This window comes from Halichoerus grypus, chromosome 13 (genome assembly GCF_964656455.1).
Source record: "Halichoerus grypus chromosome 13, mHalGry1.hap1.1, whole genome shotgun sequence".
NCBI classification, from domain to species: domain Eukaryota; kingdom Metazoa; phylum Chordata; class Mammalia; order Carnivora; family Phocidae; genus Halichoerus; species Halichoerus grypus.
The window spans coordinates 4,714,437-4,737,216 of record NC_135724.1 but is presented as its reverse complement, the minus strand read 5'-3'; the positions used below and the strand labels follow the sequence as shown (position 1 = coordinate 4,737,216).

The 22,780-nt window shown below is 45.1% G+C and overlaps 1 long non-coding RNA gene across 1 annotated transcript; it reads right to left on the bottom strand.

Moving 5' to 3' along the window:
• Positions 1 to 14,582: 14,582 nt before the first annotated feature.
• Positions 14,583 to 22,522, bottom strand: LOC118554603 (uncharacterized). Its single transcript, XR_004926544.2, has 3 exons — positions 21,972 to 22,522; positions 19,722 to 19,852; positions 14,583 to 14,720 (listed from the first exon to the last, which is right to left on the bottom strand). It is a non-coding gene; the product is annotated as an uncharacterized LOC118554603 (long non-coding RNA).
• Positions 22,523 to 22,780: the final 258 nt, after the last annotated feature.

Genomic DNA, 22,780 nt, shown 5'->3' with positions numbered 1-22,780 from the left:
TTCTGTATGTAAATGATACCTCCGTTTAAAAGGGTAAGCAGAGTGGCCCGAGCCGGCAAGACCCAGGACTGGGCTGTTTCCCAGGTGGGCTGCTGCAGGGCTGGGATCAAACTTCCAGCCGGAACCCAGAGCTCCACCTCAAGGACACCTGCAGTGGCCCCGGCCACCAGAGGCTTACACCTACTGCGCATCACAGTCACAGGGGGCTCAGGTCCAAGCCAGGCCGCCCGAATCAGTGTCTGGGGTGTGGCCTGGGGCATCCCTGCTTTTAGGCGCTCCGGGGATTCCCTCTGAGCCAGACCAAGGACCCCGACGGTATTTCTCAAAATCATCGGATCCTCAGAATAGCTTTAGAGCTTTCTGACCGGATGGCTTCCAGGGAGCCGGGGTGGGGCCGTAGGGTCTCCTGCAGCTGCTGAAACATATCACCACAACCCGGCTTGCGGCTGCGGACATGCAGCCCAGCGATGCGAGATCCAGGCCAGGCCAGGGCCACACCCCTCGGAGGCCCCAGAGGGAAAATCCTACCTGGTCTCATTTCGCCTCTGGCGGTGGTCCGGGTCCTTGATTTCCGGCTGCATCCATCCAGTCTGTGCCTCCCTTGTCACATGGCCTCCTCTGTGTGTCCGCCCCCTTCTCCTCTCTGAGAAGGACACCGTCACTGGATTTAGAGCCCCTCTGTGTCATCTAGGGGGCCCCATCTCAAGATCCTTAATTACACCTGCAGAAGAGTCTTCCCAAATAAAGTCACAATCGCATGGTCCAGATATTAGAACACGGACATCTTTTTTGAGGGGCCACCATTTAATCAAACACTATGGGGCCCAAGAATCTGTCATTTTTAATGGATTCCCTCCATAATACGGATGAATTAGAAACAATTGGCCAAGGGCATGCCCACCCCCGGCTCTCGCTGCCTCGGCGAGCTCTTTGTTCTCTGCGTTTCCCTGTTGGTCTCGTCTCTGTAACTGGGCTGTCTTCTTACTGGGGATGGGGCTTTGGCTGGGATTGCACAAGCACCCCCTGGCGGGATGCGCGTCTCTGAGAGAGGCGGCCCAGGGTCGCAGCTAAGCAGCTCCTTCTCCAGAACCCCCCCGTGGGGGTCCTACTCCCTCCACGGCCACGCTGCTCAGGGGTCTGCTCCCATCTGCTCACACCACATGTGCGGTCATTGAATAAGAATCGGCGTGCAGGAGGTAACTCCGTTTTGGAAGGACGTTTACCTGCCGCAGAGGTAAATTACTTCACTACACCTGGTGCGAGCAAAACAAGTTGCCATGAACGCAGCTTTCATGGGCTCCTGGTGCGCCGGGAGGGAAGTGCTCGCTGTGGGCCAGGAGAGGTTTCCAGAACCATTTTTCAGCCCTCTGAGCCTCGCTGTGTTCCAGGCGCTGGAAAAGCCACTCTGAGCCAAGTGGCAAAAAGTGATAGAGAGTGGGTAATGAACTATGTAACTCATAAGTTACCCAAAAAAACTCGAATTCAATAGAGCGGCCTCTTTTCTCTCCCAGAAACCATTAAACCACAGATGAGATCACTCCACAATTACCGTACTGTATCAGGATGGAGCCCAAGGAGGGAGCCTCGGTCAGAAACAACCAAAAGGATTCAACAGCAGATGACGGCCACAGTCACCCATCTGCTCAAGGTTAAAACCACATGGAATTTTCAGAGTTCAAAAAGACAATTCAGGCCTTTGTCCACCTTAATGCCTGTTACCGATGTTACTATGAAGACCTCGTGACATGATTGCCAGAGGGAAATCCCACCTGTGATTTTTCTGCTTACCTGCAATGGACTTTAGAAACACCCTTGGCTCTTTATGGAAATTGGGACAGTATGAAGTTGTATTCATAGACACCAACAGTAGGTTACAATTCATGGGAGACCAGCCTTCGGATTTGAGCATATTTGCAGAATGAGAAGGAAGATTGACTAGTTTAATGTGCATAAAGGCTTTAGCTTAATTAGATTCTGTCTTTTGGTCAAAATAATTTACATAGCAGAAAGGAAATAAGTCCTTAGCTCTGAAGCATTTTCAACATGCCATTCAAAGTCCTTGTTTGAGATTATAATGAGCACAACGATTTGGAGAAGTACTAAAGCCCTTTAGTATGTCTGCTTTAAAGCCTTGTCATAGGGTTCAAGTACATTCCAAAACTTACGGCATGAATGGGAGGAGTGTTTTTTTTCAGCTACGAAATCTGTCCTCACACAACAGCACTGGGCATATAACATTTCTCTTGTCATCATTCTCTTCTCCCATGACTCTCGTGCATGATTGCGAGAAGGAGAGAGGGACAAGCAGACTCTGCCCTGAGTGTAGAGCTCAACGCGGGGCTCGATCTCACAACCCTGAGATCATGACCTGAGCTGAAATCAAGAGTCGGACGCTTAACTGACTAAGCCCCCCAAGTGCCCCTAGGACTAGAAGTTTTAAAACCAATGTTACATTTTTCTGTACAATGGGAATGTGTGAGAATAAGAATTCAATTTTATTTTCCAAGGACAGTTTAATGCATGTAACCCAGGTATGCAATGTCAAAATGCAAAAGAATACTGTAAAAATGAGAAAATGAGAGAAATCTCACCACCACCACCACAATATGTAACTATTTTTAAAGAAAAAGCGGGCCCGTCATCCCCCTCCTACTTTGTTAAACAGCATTTTTAAAAAGCTATCTTGTTTTCTTATTATTTGCCTGTATAAATGGCCTTCCCTCTAGTTAGTGATAGCCATTTGTCCTGAGTTTTAAATACGTGGAAAGTAGAAAAATTTTATTTTTTCTGACTAAAGCTGTGAACAACATAATTTATAATAATACATTATTTAGCTACTCTGAGCTAACTTTGTAATTTACCCAAAAGGAATATACCTTAAAAGGAAGGATCCCCTGTAATTTGTAGCCTCCACAACTACAAAACTCAGATGCCCCTGACACCCCAGAGGAGCTGGGAAGGAGCTGAGAAGCTGAATGGCGGTGGTGGACAGAGGGACAGAGTAAGAATGAGTTCATACTAGACATGCTGGATTTCAGTGTCAGCCATGCTGGGATAGAGGTCAGGCAGCTGAACCTGCTGGTCTTTTGCAGGACTCAGTCCTGGAGACTAAAACCATAGGCCATTCCTACGCGTACACCAAGTATCCGCTGAGCCCTGAGCGCAGAACGAATATGGCCATCTTTCTGAGGGTGTGTCTGTGGGTGGAGAGCGATGGTCTGATAGACACCGTGAGCAGGATGGATGTTGGGAAGCAACAACAAGCCTCAAAACTGACCCGTAGTGAGTTAGAGAGTGTCCTCCAAAATTTGTGTTCACGTGGAACCTCAGAACGTGACCTTAATTGGAAATAGGGTCTTTGCAGATGTAATTAAGGTAAGGATTGAAATGATACCGTACTGGATTAGGGTGGGCCCTAGATTGATTGAGAGCATCCTTACAAGAGACACAACAGGACACATGGAAGAAGGAGGGCCGTGAAGCGAAGGCAGATTGGAGGGACGGAGCTGCAGCCACCAGGAACTTCGAGGGGCAAGGAAGGACTCTCCCCTGGGCCTGTGGAGGGAGGGCAACCCTGCCAGCACCTTGGCTTGGGACGTCTGGTCTCCAGCATCGTGAGAGAATACACATGATGTGTCAAGCCACCCGGTGTGTGGGGATTTGTGATGGCAGCCCCGGGAAACGAGTCCAGAAGCCCCAACAGGGGTGCTCTCCAGGGAGTGAGTGGCGTGCAGTGTTTCAGGGTGCAAAGAAGAGAAGCACCGGGAGGAACGTTACCGGAGACCTTCAAGGAAGAACGCGAAAGGAGAGCAGAGGGAGTAATCAAAGGGATGGAGGACAGCGAGTTCAAATCGACTGGTGTAGGACCACAGGGCGACACGGAGAGACCTGCTCTGCTGGACAGCTGCGAAGGATATGGTGGCAATCCTGGAACCGGGGCGAGGCCGCTACATCGAGGAAGCAAGAACCCACCGTCACATCAATGCTGTATTTCACCGAACCAGGAACTCAGCCCACTAAAGGGCACCTGCGCTTTAGTTTCCTGAAGAGCTGTTGACAAGCTGCTCGCCTCTCATGAAAGCCAGGCTGCCCAGCAAGGGTTAGTGGCCCCTAGGAGGGCAAGGAAGTCAGCGGTGCGTGTCCGTCCTGGGACCGCAGGTAGGGGCCCTGTAACATAGCATTGCTCCGCCATGTTTTCCGCATGCCTTATAACACAGTCACCGGATTCTAGAGGCCCTGGTTTTGAACGAGACGTGATAAGGTAAAATTCCATGAGCCAGCATGGAATTCTTATTCAAGGAAACATGGTCCCATTGCTGCAGAAGCAAATCAGTGTGAGGAAAAAGCCATTGGTTATGACCAAACACAATAGGTGTCTCCCTAAATGGGGGTGGGGCAGGAGAATGGGGGGCCCAGCGCAGGACGATGGTGAACAGGATGCCTACAAATGGCGCTGTGGGCCGGCATGGGGGTCAGACCCTGAGCACAGCGAGAAGAGCGTCTAGAGGGGGGACGGTATCAGAGCTCGAGGCAGGAGGAGGCCTTCAGTGTAGGGACAGCACTGCGGGGGGGCTGGAGCGTGGACGGGGAGGAAGGAGGCCGCCACTCAGGCTGGCCTGCTGGGAGGGGGTTGGAGCTCCGGTGGGTCGGGGGGTGTTGCGTGAGGAGGCGGCTAGAGACTGGTCAACTGTAGGGCGGTGATCCAACTGTCACATATATAAGGGAGGGGAGCCAAGTTCACTGCTGGAAGGAAGGGAGCCTGTGCCGTTGGACCAGGGCAGAGGCGGCAATGAGAACCGGGGCTGCTAATTCACACGATGGATAGAGAAATTCATACGGATGTAAGCACGTATGTGTTTGTGTGTATCTGTGTTTGTACATCTCTTCCCTAACTCACCTCCCAGGTGTCCGGTTCTCACTAAAAGGAACCAGGGTTCTCCGGAGAAATGGGTGATTCCAGGACCAGGCCAGGATGCATGCAAGAAACCTACATCATCTTATGCCAAAACACGAGAAATGCTCACACACTGACTGATGGGGACAGGTCAGAACACAGAAGCAGCTTGAAGGGCCCCTCACCGGCCAGATCTGGAACCATGTGCACATCGAAGTGAATAGCAGTGGAGGACAGTCCACTGAGTAAGCAGGGAACTCTGGGTCCACACTGATACAAATCAGTACATGAAGAAATGGAAAGTTTCCTGAGGAATGGAACATTTACATGGTCCGAAGTACCCGCCCGCCACACACACACACACACACACACACACAATTCAGTATTATTCACTGGGAGTGGCTTCCCAGGGGAGAAGCCCGGCAGACACCACCTTGGCACACGGCGGGGGATGGCGCCGGGAACCGGCAAATCCCGCGTCCCTGAGAGGAGGCGTGAGAACACAGTGCCCCTTCCGACGTTCCCGCCACCGATGCGTGCCGTCGGACACCCCCAGACTGAGACACACCCACTCCCTAACCGGCCTGTGATGTTTGAGTTCGTGCGAGTCAGGGAAAGCGGAGCTCAGAGAAGCTGCTCCAGCCCAAGGACAGTGAAGAGACGAGACAGCCGCGTGCAGCCCGCGACCCCGCACTGGGGCTTCTATCGCGATGGACAGTCACATACTGGGACTTGGAAGGCTGAGGGCCACGTGGCGGCGACGCATCCGTGCTGCTGCTCTGCTCCTGGAGGCTCTCCTGGGCTGTGCAGGTGGGGGACGTGGCCACGGCTGCCCTCACAACGGACCACACACAGTAGCTTACTTGACGGACGTCCATCCTCTCGCGGTCCTTGAGGCTAGAACTCCAAGATCAATGTGTCGGCCGGATTGGGTCCTTCCAAGACCTCTCTCCTAGGCTGGCTGATGGTCTCTTCCCCCGTCTTCACGTGGTCGTCCCTCTGTGTGTGTCTGTGTCCTGATCTCCTCGTCTTCTAGGGACACCAGTACACTGGATTAAGGCCCACTCATGTGACCTCATTTTAACTTAATCACCTCAAGGACCCTCTCTTCAAATAAGGTCACCTGAGGTTCTGGGGGTTGAGACTTCAATACGTGAATTTTGAGGGGACACAATTCAGCCCATAAAAGTTGGAGAGTGTACACTGAAGAATTTGGAAATAAGGTGACATCTGGACAGCAGCTTATTCTCAGAAAGTGAAAAAAAAAAAAGTTATTTGCAACTGCACTTACTTGCTGCTTTTCTGTAAGTTGGAGATTGTTTCAAAAAATATTAAAGAAAAACAGTCACAAGGGGCATTTAAAGTTCTGTTAATAGGTAGCAATTCTACAAGAATGACATGAGGCTGTAGCACTTTGAAATCTCAGCTCTGCAATTATCCAAGCTTTCTTCCTATCCTTTACCAAGATAAATGTTTGACTAAGCAGAGCATTCTTCAGATAACCCATTATCAAATGTTGGCATGAATTCTTAATATTCTGAAAGAAAATGATCCTGGAAAGTATAAAATATTTACGGCCTGCTGTCTGTTCTCCTCACTTGAGGAACATGCTCATCTGTCCACAAATGCTCTTCGGCTTCTGGCAACAGCTGGTGCAGAGTAATAAAGACTGAAACATTAGAAGACAGAAATTGGAGCATGAAACCCAGCAGAGGGAGACCAGTCCCCGTGGGGAGGCAGCATCTCTATGTTCTTGAGATAAAGAACTTGAACTGGTACTGCTGTTTTAGTCCATCAGATTCTACCAGTTACTCCTCTTAATTTTAGATAAAACTCCGCTCTGTGCCCCAGAGATGTGTTACTACACAGGGCAGTGCGTGACTGCATGCTAATATTATCATTCCACAGGGCCAGCAAGCAGGGATGCTCTGTGGGGGCACCATGAATCCCTCGCCTGCAGGACTGGACAGGAAGGAAGGCTAGTCCATCTAAAATATCACCACCTGCTTTGCCCACCTTTGCCCTTCTAGGGACTGCCAGCAGCCCTCTCACTAAAACCTACACTTCCTTTCTTCCTTTCTTCAGGTCCCTCTGACCCAATAACAATATTGTAATCCTAATTGAAATGTGCCGTCAAGAGATCCCAGGATCCCATAGTAAGCTATGTTTAGTTCTTCGCTGATTCAGTCACCCAGGCCATGCTCCAAAACAAGAACACACCTGTATGTCATAAATAGACACGGACCTAAAAGAATAACCACATGCATGCGTACATACACAAACAGTCCCCTACTTTTTAAGACCACTAGAAACCAAGCATGCCCTGTTATATTCACAGTACTTTTTGGTGCATTTCATATTGACTTTCCTTTTCTGAGCATCATTACAAATTCACAAAACTTCAAATTTTATTTTATTGAAATTTAAGGATGTCATTTTCTTTTCGATGTTCACATTGGTGCAGTTAGATTAGCAGAAAGCCCTTTGTGCTACCTTTGTCTTGATACCACTGAGACCCCATAAATGGAATATAGTACTTTCCAGGAACACTGGTTGTGGGGGAATAATATTAAATAATATTAGAGGCTATAATCTGGGCAGTGGGTGTACACGTGAGATTGGGTAGGCAGAAGTCATGGTCCTGCTGTCCTTAGTGGGCCACTTTTTATGATGAAGCTGGAGAAAATATTTCTTTCAAGTTGTAATTTTATTTGATTTACCTGGGGGGGAGGAGAGGCGGAGGGAGAGGGAGAGAGAGAATCTCAAGCAGACTCCACACCCCCAAGGGGAAGCCCAATGTGGGGCTCGATCTCATGACCCTGAGATTATGACCCAAGCCAAAACCAAGAGTCGGACACTTCACTGACTGAGCCACCCAGGTGCCCCTCAAGTCATAATTTTAAATTAAATTAATTTAAATTTCATTCAATTTTGATCAAATTAATTAAAATTGAAATTAAATTAGTTTAATTAAACATTTTAAGTTAAAAAAATTTTTGGTTTCTATTTTATTTCTTCTAAAAGCCATCTATCTTAATTTTTAAACCTCTCTCCAGAACTATATTCATATAAACTCCCTCCCTTAATAAGCTCCGCACCGCTCATTAACCACCGTTCTGGAGTCAGTGTATTGACAGTTCCACCCAGGAAGCCTGTTGTACTTGTGTTTGTGGAATAGAAGTCTGAAACCCAGTATGGGAGACGGACTGCAGAACACGCAGCACAGGCCGGCGTGGAGGGAGCTTTCGTGGGAGAATTGGCCCTTCCCAGTTTCCAAAGTCCCTCCGCCACAGGAGGCAATTGCCCCCTACCCTTACAGCTGCCACTCTGAGACCACCTTGGGCGCCCCCAACTCCGTGTTTCACAGAAATGGAGTAGAGCAAGACTCTTTCCTTTGGTTTCTGCAACTCGAGTGTAACCAGTCTCACTGCTCATATGTTTGAATGAAAAGAAATGGTTTCAAATGTTTCCAAGTCCTTGGTAACAGTGATGTGTCGTATTTCACAAGGAGTATTTTGGAAGATCTTTTTCAACTTGCCTCATCACTCTTTAACACAGACCCGTAAATAAATGAGCCCTGATGCTTAGGAAAATAAGAGGAATCGCTCTTCCCAAGGTGTTGGCAGACTTGAAAGGGACGATTTGCTTTATGCTATTGTCTTCTTTTATTGGCTGTTCTTCTATGAAGAAATACAAATTGCCAATTAGGGAGGGATGATGTGCAACACAGAAGGGCTCTTCTGTTCACCAAACATTTCAACTTAGCTCCTTTTAAAAAGCAAGACCCTGGACTAAACTTAGAGATGATTTCTACACCATGGAATGTTATTAATAGCTATATAGAGGTGTAACATTAATTTTTAAAGGCCTAAGAGCATAAAAAGGTGGAAAATGCAGGTCTGACCTCTTCCATTAGCTGATGTCATCCCAGGTGGAGCTGGTGCTTCTGCCAAGTGCCTCAGAACATTCTAGAAGGAGCACTATTGCATAGGGTACGTTTCAGGCCCGTGAGAACAGGGTGACGTGGGAGAGATAAAAACGTGTGCCTTCCTGTGTGACACATTAAATGTAGGCAATTTGGAAGTTTCGAGGTTTGCATGGAGTACCAAGGGCCTCTTTGAAACGTTTCAATGCCGGCGGGCTCACCATGGCTTTGGGAGGAAGCCGAAGTGAGAAGGCCCTGGAACAGTTTAGGAGCAACTCTGAGTGAGGCACTGACTGGGACGGTTCCCACGGCAGATTGATTTCCAGGTGATGATAACAAAACAAAACAAAACAAAACAAATCCCCTAATTTTGGCCAGGCAACCAAATGGGGTCTGCTTGATTTTACAATAATAACTGGCATATATCTGGGATGCTTGGGTGGCTCAGTTGTTAAGCGTCTGCCTTCAGCTCAGGTCATGATCCCAGGGGCCTGGGATCAAGCCAGGCATCAGGCTCCCTGCTCAGTGGGAAGCCTGCTTCTCCCTCTCCCTCTGCCACTCCCCCTGCTTGTGCTCTCTCTCTCTCTCTCTGATAAATAAATAAATAGATAGATAAATAAATAAAATCTTTTTAAAAATAAAATAAAATAACTGGGGTATATCGAACACTTCATACATGCCAGGCGTTATGCTAACTTGCTTCTTACTCATTATCTCATAGAATACATAAAAAATAAGTGATGTAGGTACCATTATCATCCTCCCTTTACAAACAAGAAAACCGAGGCACAGAGTGATGAAGGACCTTGCAGAAAGTCCCAGGGACAGCAATTGTAGGACCTTAGAAAGCCGAGGGCATGGAGGCTGGGACCGATCCTTGTAGCTCTGACAACTGACATAAATGACAAATAAGGCCTGGTGCTGATAGCGTTGTTCAGATCTACTACATACATCTTCGCTGGATTTGTGTCTAGTTGCTCCATCAACTGACAGAGAAGTGTTAAAATCTCAGATTATATTATGGAATTGTCTCCTTCTTCTGTGAACTCTGTCAATTCTCCCCTCACAGATTTTGAAGCTCTGTTACTGAGCATATACACATTTTTGCCTGGTGTCTCTTCCTGTTGAATTGACACTTTTATCACTATGAGGTATGCTTATTTATTTCTAGGAATACATTTTGCTTTGAAATTTTCTTTTTCTTTTTCTTTTTTAAAGATTTTATTTATTTATTTGTCAGAGAGAGAGAAAGAGAGAGCACAAGCGGGGGTGGGGGGCAGACAGAGGGAGACGCAGGCTCCCCGCTGAGCAGGGAGCCCGATGCGGGGACCCGATTCCAGGACGCGGATCATGACCTGACCAAAGGCAGACACTTCACCGACTAAGCCTCCCAGGCATCCCTGAAATTCACGTTCTCATATCAATACGTCCACTCCAACCTTTTTTGTCTTGTCTGTTTTTCATTCCTATGTTGCTTCTTTTCTGCCTCTCTGGGATTATTTTGATTTTTTTAAAGGATTTGCTCAAGACCGTCAGAGGTGTATGACAAAATAGATAGATCAGTTCTCTGCAAGTGAGAATCACAACTGACACACTTCAAGAAAGAAAATCTGGTTATACGCATCGAAATGCTGAATAAGATACCTGTTCTTCAGCCTAGCTATTCTACCTCTCACATTTATGTTTAAAAATATATATTTTGTAGATTCAGGGTAGACCCCAGACTTACTTTTCTGCTCCCAGAGTTGACAATATCTGCTGTTATGATAGTGATACTCTTACGGAATATTACCATATAATACATAACAATAGCCTTTGGCAATCCTCACCTGCTCTGCCCTCCCCGCTCTGCACCTTGCCTCTCCCACCACTTTCCCTCTGCAACTCACCTTAATGTCTCATCCGCAAAAAACTTACAGTGTACTTTTAAATTAATTTTAACTCTTAGAATTTTGCAACTTAAGAAAAAAATTTTAGAATAAGTGATACATTCTTCATCTTGAAACAATTTCATTATGAAATTCTTCAGGCATTCAAGAAAATGTTTTAAAGACACCAATGTGCCCATCATTAGCACAAACAATAAAATGATTCCTCAGCTCCGTCTCACCTTGACCTACTCAATTCAGTTTTCTTTCCTCGTCATTCCCAAAACCGCTCTTGTGAAGGTCACCAACACCCTCCCTGTGGCTAATCCAGTCAGCCCCCGTCTGCCTGCATTATATCTGATCTAAGGGCAGCCGTCACGGCCAGTGACAACTTCTCTTGTCCTCCACGACGCTGTCCTCACGGGCTGGGTTTTCCTTCAACCTCTCTGCCATCCCTCTTCCTCCCCTCTGCTGGTTTACTCTCTTCTCTTCAACCTTTATAGGTGGAAAATCTCATGCCTTGGCCTGCAGCCCTCATCTCTTCCTGGTCTGCACACTCTCTCCTAGTTGATTGCCTCTGGTCCCATGACTTTTAATAGCGTTGATATATGAATCTTGTTTATCTTCTGCACTGAGGATGCCTTTAGCAACCGATTCTATGGCATCTCCTCCTGGATATCTAATGGGCATCTTGAATTTAACATGTCCAAAGCAGAGCACTGAATTGCTACCACCCAAAAAATATTCTCCTGCCTTCTCCATCTTGGAAAAAGGCAACACCATCTTCCTTGTTTGTACCTCCATCTAAATTTTCAGTTAAGTGTTACCAGCAGTTCCTTACAAATACCTTTCCTTCTGTCCATCTTTCCTTCTGTCCATCTCCACTGCGTCCTCTCTGATCCACACCACCAACACCCTTTGCCTGCAGCTCGACCCACGATTCCTACCCACCCCCCCATCTGTTTTCCACCCAACATGGAGTGGGGAACTTTTAAAGTGCAAATCAGGTCATTCCCCCCCCACCCCCCGCCTCGCACCTTAAAACACTGAAATAAGACAGAAGAAACTAAAGCAATCACGGTGTGTATGCCCCCCTGGTGAGCCTCTGGTGAGAATTTTAAATCCTTGGACAGAAGCCCTTGGGTGATGACTCAGAGTAATAGCCACGTGTCCTAACTGACAGTCCTGCTACCTGCCCAAGAGCCGCCTTTCGAATTTACAGTTTGTCTCCTTCTCTTTATGAGGAGTCCCTAATAGGTTTTTATTGGGTAAAAATTAAGTTGGTGTAGCCCTGATTCTCACTGCCGCCCCTGGCAAGTCAAATTTAATGGTGGGTTCTGGAAATTCTCTGTAATATTTTATTTCCCAGTGTTAGACCAACTCCTGAGTTTGTGTCTGAATCTGATAAAACCAGATCTTTCCTGTAAATAGGGATTTATCTTAAAAAGATACTCCTGGATTCACTCGTTTTTTGGTTTTTGGTTTTTGGGTTTTTTTTACTGAGCCCAAGGAACTGAAAACTTTCAGTATGGTTAGACTTGAATCAGTAAAATTATTTAAGTATTTTCCAGTAGTTCCTAAAATATATATATATATTTATATTTATATACATATATTTATATTATATATATTATATATAATATATAATAAATATTATATAATAATGTAATTTGTATTTATATAATATATATAAAAATACAATTTATTTATATTTTTTATATATATATATGTATATATATATATATAAAAAAACTTGCTTATTGTCCTTCTGAGTATGCCATTACTCTGCTCCGAAATATGCCGTGGCTCCAAATTGCTCTCAACGTCAAATGTTGACATTATCTCACACTTCTAAGAGTCTCTAACTCCTTCTCCCCTCATGTCCACTTCCCTCATTGCCCTGTCCCAGAGTCGGCTACACTCAAACCACTCCATCCACGCATGTTCCTCTCCCTCCCACAATGCTGTCTTCTCATGCACAGCACCACAACTCCAACCACACCGACCACCTTCTTTGTATTTAAAAAATAAAATTCATTCTCCAACTTTTAAGTCTTTGTTTTAAAAAGTGCCTTCCTTGTTTGATCCCTCCTGCAAGGAATGTTCTAGTCACCACAGCAAGAATTTTAGCTTACACACTTGCAAGAATTTCCTCCCCCACCCCCATCTCACACACACACACACACACACACGAAACAAACACACGCACTACCACAAAGAGTGAATCATAAATCATCTGAAACTGAGGAAACCTAACACTTCTTCCAAGATCACTGAATTTTTAATGTGGCAACGATTACTAAGTAATCATTCAATGTCATTTAACTCATCATCATGATGGGGTAGGAGCAACACAAATACCAACAACTAGCATTTCCACAGTAATTTAGAGCCTCTTTATCCCCACAGTGACCCATGACACAGCATTATCGACGTCTCCATCTTACGGAGGAGGCTCCAGTCTCAGCCGGTAGCAAAGGTCCTGGCCCCCCACATCCCCTGCTCTCTCTCATACACTATATATGCTTTGAGGCTTTTTTTTTTTTTTTTTTAAGTAAATCCACAGAGCATATAGTAAAAATGTCTCATTGTTTGAGTCATCTTGCTCAAGCAACTTTAAAAAAAAAAACAACTATAGTTTCTATTCTAACAAAACTATGGAAAACACCTCAAAATCAGAGAAGACTAAGAGGCAAAACACCAATATCCAAAATAAATCGTGAAAACAGCTGATGATAAGAGTCATCATCAATAAGAAAGTGAAGACTTTCCTAGTGAAGATGTAGGCTAAAATCTCCTTTCATTCATTCTGCATTGAGTCGCTACTTCACGCCATGTTTTGGGCAAAGCCCTGGGAATAGAGAGATGAGAACAAATCCATGTCTGTCCAGGAGGAAACTGCACAGTCCAGGGGGGAAGACATTCCAGAAAATGGCCATCACCAGCGTATGCACATCGCCTCCCTCGGGGCAGGGAGATATCAGCCTAAGGGCACCGGTATGTAAGCGGAGGACAAAAGAGTGATGGGGCCGTGTGGGGTGGGTGGGAAGAGGGCATTTGAGACGGGAGGTACGGGTGCAGCCCGGGCACAGGTCCTGGTGGGGGGAGCTTGGTGTCAGCAGCTCGGGGCGGCTGCGGGGGGCGGCAGGGCCCGGGAGTCCCCTGTGAGCTCCACACCACACACCAGCCGCACCAGCAGCCGCCATTCCCATTGTGGGCACCTTCATTGTTGGAAATTTCCTGCATCTTTATTATAATTTTGTTAATCCAAAATGGGCATGTTTTATATTTCTAATTATTTTCTCGAAGAGAGCAGTAAAGTGTCTTGTTCTAGCAAAAATTAATGCACCAAGACAGCTTTCTGATGGTGGAAATAAAGTATATTATTCTAACACTATATATATTCTGCTTCATTTTACAGAAGAGAACTACATTGATCATTAAAAGATTTTTTTTTATAAATAAGAGCTGCCATTCTAGATGATACACTGATTAGTGAACATTTTAAGATTAAAAAGCACCTCCTATTGATAGGAGATGGATAGATAGATGCACATCATACTTCTTATGAGCATTTACCAGAATGGCATCGCTGAGATGCCAACTTCAGTTTTCCGTTATTTTCCTTGTGAACCACGTTACTACACAGTAATATCCCTGTCTGCTAGGATAACCCACAAGACAAGGATTATATACAAATTAGATACATAATAATGTACTAAATATGGCAATTGTTTATTTATTGTCATGGAAATTTCATCAAGAGGATAATTAAGTGCTGCTAAAATTTAGAAGCATGTTGCCTATTTTTATAATGTCACAATTCCTAAGACAAAATACTTGCCAGGTGTCGGAAGACAAAACTCAGAATCAGAAAATGAAAAACTGAAAGCTCTTAGAGAAGAAAATGAAAAAGTGCTATTGAATATACATTTGGGGATAATAAATGAAGTGTCAGGAAAAGCGCATGTCACGTCGTCGTCACAACAACGAAGCATGAGGTTGAAGTGACTATCAGCTACTTTCTTGTCCACTGCAATGTACACATTTCATGAAATGTTGGAAAAGAAAAAACAGACAAAAATACACCAGGTTAATTACTCTATCCTAGTGACTTTGAGTTCCTAATTACTTTGATAAATTTTTTCAACTTTTAATTAGGTTCAACAATTTGATTTGTTGTATGACTGGCATAGAATGATTTCATGTTTTCAATTGTTACTGTTGAGAAAATGTAGTATTCCAAATTAAACTTTTTTGATTGGAGAATGACCTTTTTTTCTCACTCTCACAGATGTGCTTTGGGGCCTGGGAGTGGCTGGGGGCTGACACACGGGCCCCGGGGGGCCACAGAACGGAGCAGGCTGAGGCCATCACAGATTCCTAAGTGTGCAAACAACTGTTAATTTAGCTCTTAACGGGCATATGAAATAAGTTGAAGGCTTTATTTTCTTTAGCTCATCACAAAAAGAAGAAAATCTCAACACATGGGGCTAGCAAAAGAAAAAACAACAGCTGTTCATTAAATGAATATTACATATCCACATTGGGCATGGCATTTTATGCCAAATGCATATGCAATAAAAAGGAAAAAAGAAGAGAGTGGCCTTTAAGAAGCTTTTACTTTTTGAGCAACTTTGAATCTCCTGCTGCGTTGGTAGAATATAAAAGGGTATATGGGGGTTGAGAGCAAGGACCCTCAAATTGGGCTTGGGGATGGGGGTGGGCACAGAGCAAGGCAGAGAGCACTAAAGCTCAAGGTAACTGGAAGAGGATGCTCAGAATCAGGAAAGGCTTCCTCGGCTCACCACCCTGCCCCCCCAACAGCCCCATCCCGCATTTCCTCTCCATCCTCTGGGAGGTGTTCTCTACACATGCAAGCCACCTGTATTCCTTCCCTGTCTTTACTGTACCCACTGCTTTGCCCCGTCCTTGTTTCTCTTGACCACTACTGGTAATGGTCCCACTATGAGTACACACGGGGCTCTTTCCTTTGGCTCACCAGCTACACAAGAGACCTTCGTCTGCATAGTTCAACGTGTGCGTCTTCTGGTCCCATCAGAGGGGTTTGCCAGCCTGTTGCTCTTCCAACAAGGCTGCACTGGTTGTCTTAGCTTTGATTTCTCCCCGAAAGGCGAGGCTGTTCACGGTTCTAGTCTCTCTACTTGACCCCGCCCACAATGGCTACCTCCTCCAAAGCCTGGTCCTTCAGCACTGCTGACCTCCCCCCCAGCCCACCCCCTTCATACCAGACAAGGAGTTGCCAGGATGGGACAGAGCTGCCCTCTCTTCTGCCATCAGATGACTGAGAATCTCTGTCTACACCCCCTGCCTCCTCCCACAGTTGAAAGCCACCAATCTAAAATCAATTATTTTTAGAAGATTAAAAAAAAAAGTAAGAAGAAATAATAATGTTCTTCAAAACATAAAGGAATAATTCCTTAAATAGATCTTTCTGGGGCTCTTGCAGTATCTGCATTCACTGTATGGGAAAGGATAGGGGCCTGAGCTTCCAAGCTCCTGCCCAGGGTGGGAGATTGTCGGCTGGTGTGTGACCTGGAAGCTATTTCCTATGGGACAAATGGAGTGAAGTCTGTGACCCCTATCCCAACTCAGACGAAAGTGGGGCACAAACCAGACACAGAGACGCAGAGAGCAGACTACACACACAGAGAATGGAAGAGAAAAAGAGGGAGACCGTTCTCAAGAAGATCGTTTATCTGAGAAACACCTCACAGTCCAACAGGGCAGGGATCCCCACAGGAGCAGGTTAGGAACAGAATAGGGAGCGACAAAGTCCTGTGTGACTAGAATGAAAGCCCTATTCCCAGGACACACCCATCCTCCGTGGACAGTCCCCAGAGGTTCTGAGAACAGGGAGGAATTCAGTGAGGCGGGATCTAGAGAGGAGGGGGGAGCTCGCTTGGTAGGGCATGCATTGAAGACAGCTGGTGAATGCCCTTACCTACCAGGGGAAGGGCTAGATTTTGTCTTCTGGGAAATGAAGGACTTGTTAGCAGAGGAAATGCATGATTATATTTATTTTAGGGAGGTCATTAGTCCTCAGAGTGGGAAATCTAGTCTGTCACAGACCACAGAGTACCAGTTTTGGGACCTTAAAATCCCCCCAAAGTTGCTTGGGCAGCATGTCTGCTAGGATACTTTTTATTATGAGGAACTTAAACTCTGAATCAAACTGGCTTAATAAAGGGAAATTCTTAGCTCACACAACAGAAAAGCCCAGGGGTAGATCAGGGGGCAGGTGGGGTGGAATCCAAGAGTCCAACATCAATAGTGACCCAGTGTTTTCCAGTCTCTCCCTTTGGCCTCCCAAGGTGTCCGCCTGATCCCACATCTGATCTTCTCTAGCCTGGAAGATGTTTGTCAACAGTACCAGAGCCTCCCTCCTCATTTACAGACAGACAGATAAAGAACATCTCTTTCCCCAACCCTCAAAACTGCATTCCCACAGCCCCATTCAGATCATTCACCCTCCTGAACCCCTGTGGCCTGGGGAAGGCACTGCACGGAATAGTTTAGGGAGAGATTCTTACTGCTTCCTGAACCAGTCACTGTGTGATTCGTGCTCACAACTAGAGCTGGGAATGGGTCCGTATGAACTCAAACAGAATGGTCACCAAGTCCCGGGGAGGGTAAAATGGACCTCAGTTAGGTGACCGCAGTTTGCCAATTTTCTCCTCCAGTTACATTTCCACTGAATATTGGAAATAGAGGGGTATGCAGGGCCTATAGTCTTTTATCCTGTCTATGCGGGCAACAGTCAAAAAGTTTGAGACCTACACAAAGTTTGATGTGGTATTTGCAGTGGGCTGGTGTCCTCCAAAAATTCATGTCCACCCAGAACCTCAGCATGTGATCTTATTTGTAAATAAGGTTTTTGCAGATGAGGTCATGCTGGATTAGGGTAGGCACTAAATCAAATACGACTGGTGCCCTCCTAAGAAGGGGAGAGGACACTTGACAAATAGAGAGAAATGGCCATGTGAAGATGGAGCCAGGGATCGGAGTCAAGGAGCTACAAGCCAAGGAACACCAAGGAAAGCTGGGCACGACCAGGAGCTGGATGAGGCAAGGAAGAATTCTCCCCTAGAGCCTTCAGTGGAAGCAACATGGCCTGCCAATGTCTTGGCCTCAGACTTCTTGCCTCCAGAGCCATGAAGAACAAATACCAATTGTCTTAAGCCACCAAGTTTGTGGTGATTTGTTATAGTAGACCTGGGAAACTAATACAGTATTTATCATGGGGATATTTTATCGATTATGGTTATGTTCAGCTGCAAGTACCAGAAACCCTTCAAAAATGTGGCTGAACACTATGGAAAGAGCCCAGATGTCCATCGACAGATGAGTGGATAAAGAAGATGTAGCATACATATACAATGAAATATTACTCAGCCGTCAGAAAGAATGAAATCTTGCCATTGGCAACCACATGGATGGAACTAGAGGGTATGATGCTAAGCAAAATTAGAGAAAAACAATTGTCATATGATCTCACTCATATGTGGAATTTAAGAAATAAAACAGATGAACATAGGGGAAAGGAAGGAAAAATAAAATAAGATAAAAACAGAGAGAAGCAAGCCATAAAAGACTCTTTACTATAGAGAACAAACTGAGGGTCGCTGGAGGGGAGGTGGGTGGGGGATGGGCTAGATGGGGGATGGGCATTAAGGAGGGCACTTGTTGTGATGAGCACTGGGTGTTCTATGTAAGTGATGAATCATTAAATTCTACTCCTGAAACCAATACTACACTATACATTAACTAACTTGAATTTAAATAAAAACGGCGGGGAGGATGTGGCTTAAACAAGGTTATTTTCACACGTAATAATGAGGTTTAAAGTCAACAATCAGGGACAATCACAGTGTTTCTAGTTGCATTTGCAGACCTAGGATCCTTCTATCTTCCTGCTCTGTCATCTTAACTATGGGGCGCAACATGGCACCAAGCAGGGGGAATGCAGCAGTCTTTCTCCTTAAAAAAAATTGTCTTTTGGGGCGCCTGGGTGGCTCAGTCATTAAGCGTCTGCCTTCGGCTCAGGTCATGATCCCAGGGTCCTGGGATCGAGCCCCGCATCGGGCTCCCTGCTCCACAGGAAGCCTGCTTCTCCCCCTCCCACTCCCCCTGCTTGTGTTCCCTCTCTCGTGTCTCTCTCTGTCAAATAAATAAATAAAATCTTTTTAAAAAAATTGTCTTTTTTATTTGGAAAGAGATGCCTTCAACAGGGCCTTCTGCCTATATCTCATTAACCTATATCTACCTATAACACATAACCAGTGGCAGATGGTCACAGGGTCTAAGAAATTGAATGTTTTCACGAATAAGGGTCAAGGACAGCATTAGCCACAATATGGAAGGCTCCCCTTGGTGGGGTGAAATTTCACTCAGGTTGCACAGGAAACTGTGTTGGAAATTGAGTTAGTTGCAATCTTGTGCATCTAATGGGTCTTGTAGCTGAATGTGGTTCCAGATTCTCTTTGGCCAGTAGGAGGCTTAGAGTTAAATCTGAGACCCACTTACCATTTTAAAGGACCAATTAACATTTGTTTCTGGGCTCATCTTACCTGCTGGCTTTTCATATTTCTCCTTTGGCCAGACCACATTCAAGTGTTTATTTTGATCTTTGATATTGTCATGTATTTTTATAATCTGACTCAAGTCCTTCATCACAGGATAGAAAGGAGAGACTGAGAGTGTGTGAGAGAGAATGAGAGCTAAGTCTAACAGGATTTTTGGGTGGGGGATAACGAAGTCTCTTTCGGGTGTACAAAGTTTTGAGATAACTATGGGATATTGAATAAAAATAAAATAAAGATTGGGTGAAGGTTTGAAAAAGGCAAATAAATATTAAGGTCATGGGAGTGGCTGAGACTATCAAGGGAAATGGTAGAATGAAAAGAGAAAAAAGATCAAAAGGAAAAGGAAGAGGAGGGGATGCTGTAAATAAGGAGTATGAGATACTTAATTATTTGAAGCTTCTTTCTGGATTCAGGAAGCACCTGCTTACCCTGCCCGTGCTAGCAGTTTTCTTTCCAAGTAGAGAGTCTGGCGCCACCTGTCTCACGTTTGTTAGAACTTTTTGCTCTTCTATCTTTCATCAATTTCATTTAACTCTTTACAATAGATCCAACTCCCCAACTCAAGACAGAAAGGAAGAAATAATTTTGAAATCAGTTAGCATCACTATACATGTCCTTTATCAGTGACTATTTGAAATTTGGTCCAAACAAAAGTATAAAAACTGTGTCCATAAGACAACCCATTTTCCGTCTGCTACTGAAACATCCCTCATAACACATCCTGGGGTTTGGACAAGAAGTCCATTTTATGTTACTCCTTACTGAAACCTGGAATCAAACCTAGCTGGTTTCCAAAATGAAGACTAGGTCTCATTGCTGCTGGCTTGTCCCTCCCCACTTCGTGTGTGTGTTCCCATTTTCACCGAGAACACTAGCAGACGGTACCCCCTATCCCCGCCCACCAATTTAGTGCTATTACCTACATAAACTGCCAGCATCTGTGGATGTTGGCAAGCCGCAGGTCACAGTTTCCGAGCACCACCCTAGCTTCCGCCATTTGGAAGCCGTATTTGTTTTCTATGCCTACCATAACAAATTACCACAAACTTAATGGCTTCAAACAGCACAAATCTATTACCTTACAGTTCTGTGTACATCATTAGCGCAACAGGGGTCTCACCAGGTTAAAATCAAGGTGTCAGCAGTGCTGCGATCCTTTCTATGGACTCTAGGGGGCGATCTGCTACCTTCCTCATTTGCTAGGATGGCATTGAATGTATAGATTGCTTTGGGTAGTATAGACATTTTAACAATGTTTGTTCTTCCAATCCATGAGCATGGGATGTTTTCCAATTTCTTTGTGCCATCTTCAATTTCTTTCATAAGTGTTCTATGGTTTTCAGAGTACAGATCTTTTTACTTCTTTGGTTAGATCTTACAGTTTTCGGTGCAATTGTAAATGGGATTGATTCCTTGATTTCTCTTTCTGCTGCTTCATTATTGGTGTATAGAAATGCAACAGATTTCTGTACATTGGTTTTGTATCCTGCGACTTTACTGAATTTGTGTATCAGTTCTAGCAGGTTTTTGTTTTTTTTTTTGGTGGAGTCTTTCGAGTTTTTTTATAGAGTATCATTGTGAAAATTTGACTTCTTCCTTGCTGATTTGGATGCTTTCTGTTCCTTTTTGTTGTCTGACTGCTGAGTCCTTGCTCATTTGGAAAGTAGGCAAATTCAATTCCTTGCAGTTACAGGACCAAGGGCACTGTTCCTTTGCCGGTTATCATTTGGGGACCATTCCCAGCTTCCTCGAGTCACTCCCATTCCTTGGATCCCTGCCTCTGTCCTCAAAGCCAGCAATGGTGTGTCAAGACCCTCTCCCCCTTTGAATCTCAACTCCTTCTTCCAACTCCTCGGTCTGACCCAGCTGGTAAGGATTCTCCATTTTCAAGGACTCACGTGATGAACGTTGCCCAGTCCCTTGTAAGTAGGAGCATCTGGGTTAAAACCCAGGCATTTCAGCTACTGAGGCTGGGCCCCTAACCACTCCAAGACAATGCTTCTGTAACAAAACTCATTTGGGGCAAAGAGAAAACGGTGCCATGTCGAGACAATGGGAAAGTGGGGCAAAAATCAGCCTACTGATATTGCCTGTCCTTAAAATGGTGATATTTTGTTTATTATGGATATTTTCAATTAATTTTGATTTCTAAAACTATCTCATAGAAATGTTATCTTGATCACCGTGCTTTCAGCCCCCCTGCAGTGCATGCTGGAGGGGAGGGCCTCACTCTCCTCCCCAGGCCCAGAAAGAAAAGAGCACAGGGCTGGTTGCCCTTTATGGGAACCTACGTATACAAACACCTTTCCCAGATCCAGATGTATAAGCTGCTTAAGATAACAAAATGATTCCGTATAAAAGAAAGTGAGGAAAGGGAACCAAAGTTCATAGTATTCTGAAACACACCGAGCAATAAACCTTATCTTTGTCTTTTCCATTGATCCCAAGGAGAGATGAGTGATGAAGATGGAGAAGACAGGACCCATTCTTTTCCTAACGGCAGCGTGTCTCACTTTTCAGGAAATGTCACCAAAGAGGCTCAGAACCTCCTTGGGTCAGAAGGGGGAGCGCTCGGTTTTTAGTTTTGTTTCCCCAGCACCTCAGGCTTTGGGGATTTGTTTCTTCCTTTTGTCAACAGGTGAATAGTATTAAGGATTCTATATAAAAGGCCAACTTACTGTTTGAGTTGGTTACACCATTGCTTCTCAAAGTATCTGCTTTTGCGCTTGTTCGGGCCCTTGCCCAGGTGGTTTCACTCCACTCGGCCGACTTCATAAACTATCTCTGGTGAGCGGATGGTCATCTTGGGAAAAGCTCAGTGTTTCCTGAGCCTTAAAATAACGCTTTAACCCTTTGGGGCCACTAGAGGGCCACAGACACCCACTATAAGGGATTTCAGACTCCTGAAATGTAATAAATTGGTAATTATTTCCTCTACAAAGACATTCTTTTAAGACAGTTTTTTTTTGATAGTCTTCTAAAGATATTCATTTCTTTAGTATTCATTTGTATAGGATTTATTTAAATTTCAAGATCGCCTAGTAAGTCCAATGAAATTTTAAGTAAAAAGCTGTTTACCAGCTTTCACGGATGGAACAATATTTAACTGTTTCAGCCTGCATTCTGTTCCATAGGAGTCTGTGCTTGACAGTGAGGCCACCAAACTGAGACTCAATCCTTGTCTTCAAGAATAGGCAAATCAGAAGCATGACTAGTTCGTGACAGTACTGGGCGGTAAGTGTCAGAGCAGAACTATGCGCAGGACAAGGGGGCGCTAGCAAGACTCTACTCAGCATTTCAGGGATTGAGAGGGTTCCGCTGAAGGCATGGAGCACAAGGGAGTATGACCGGGACATACAGTGTTTAATATGACAAGTGAGGCAATCTGTGTCCTCCTCAAGTGTTTATTGCTGGAGATTTAGGGAGCCCAAAATCATTCCCACACCCTCCTAAAGAGAAGATTGTGTTCACCGTTGGATTCATTGGA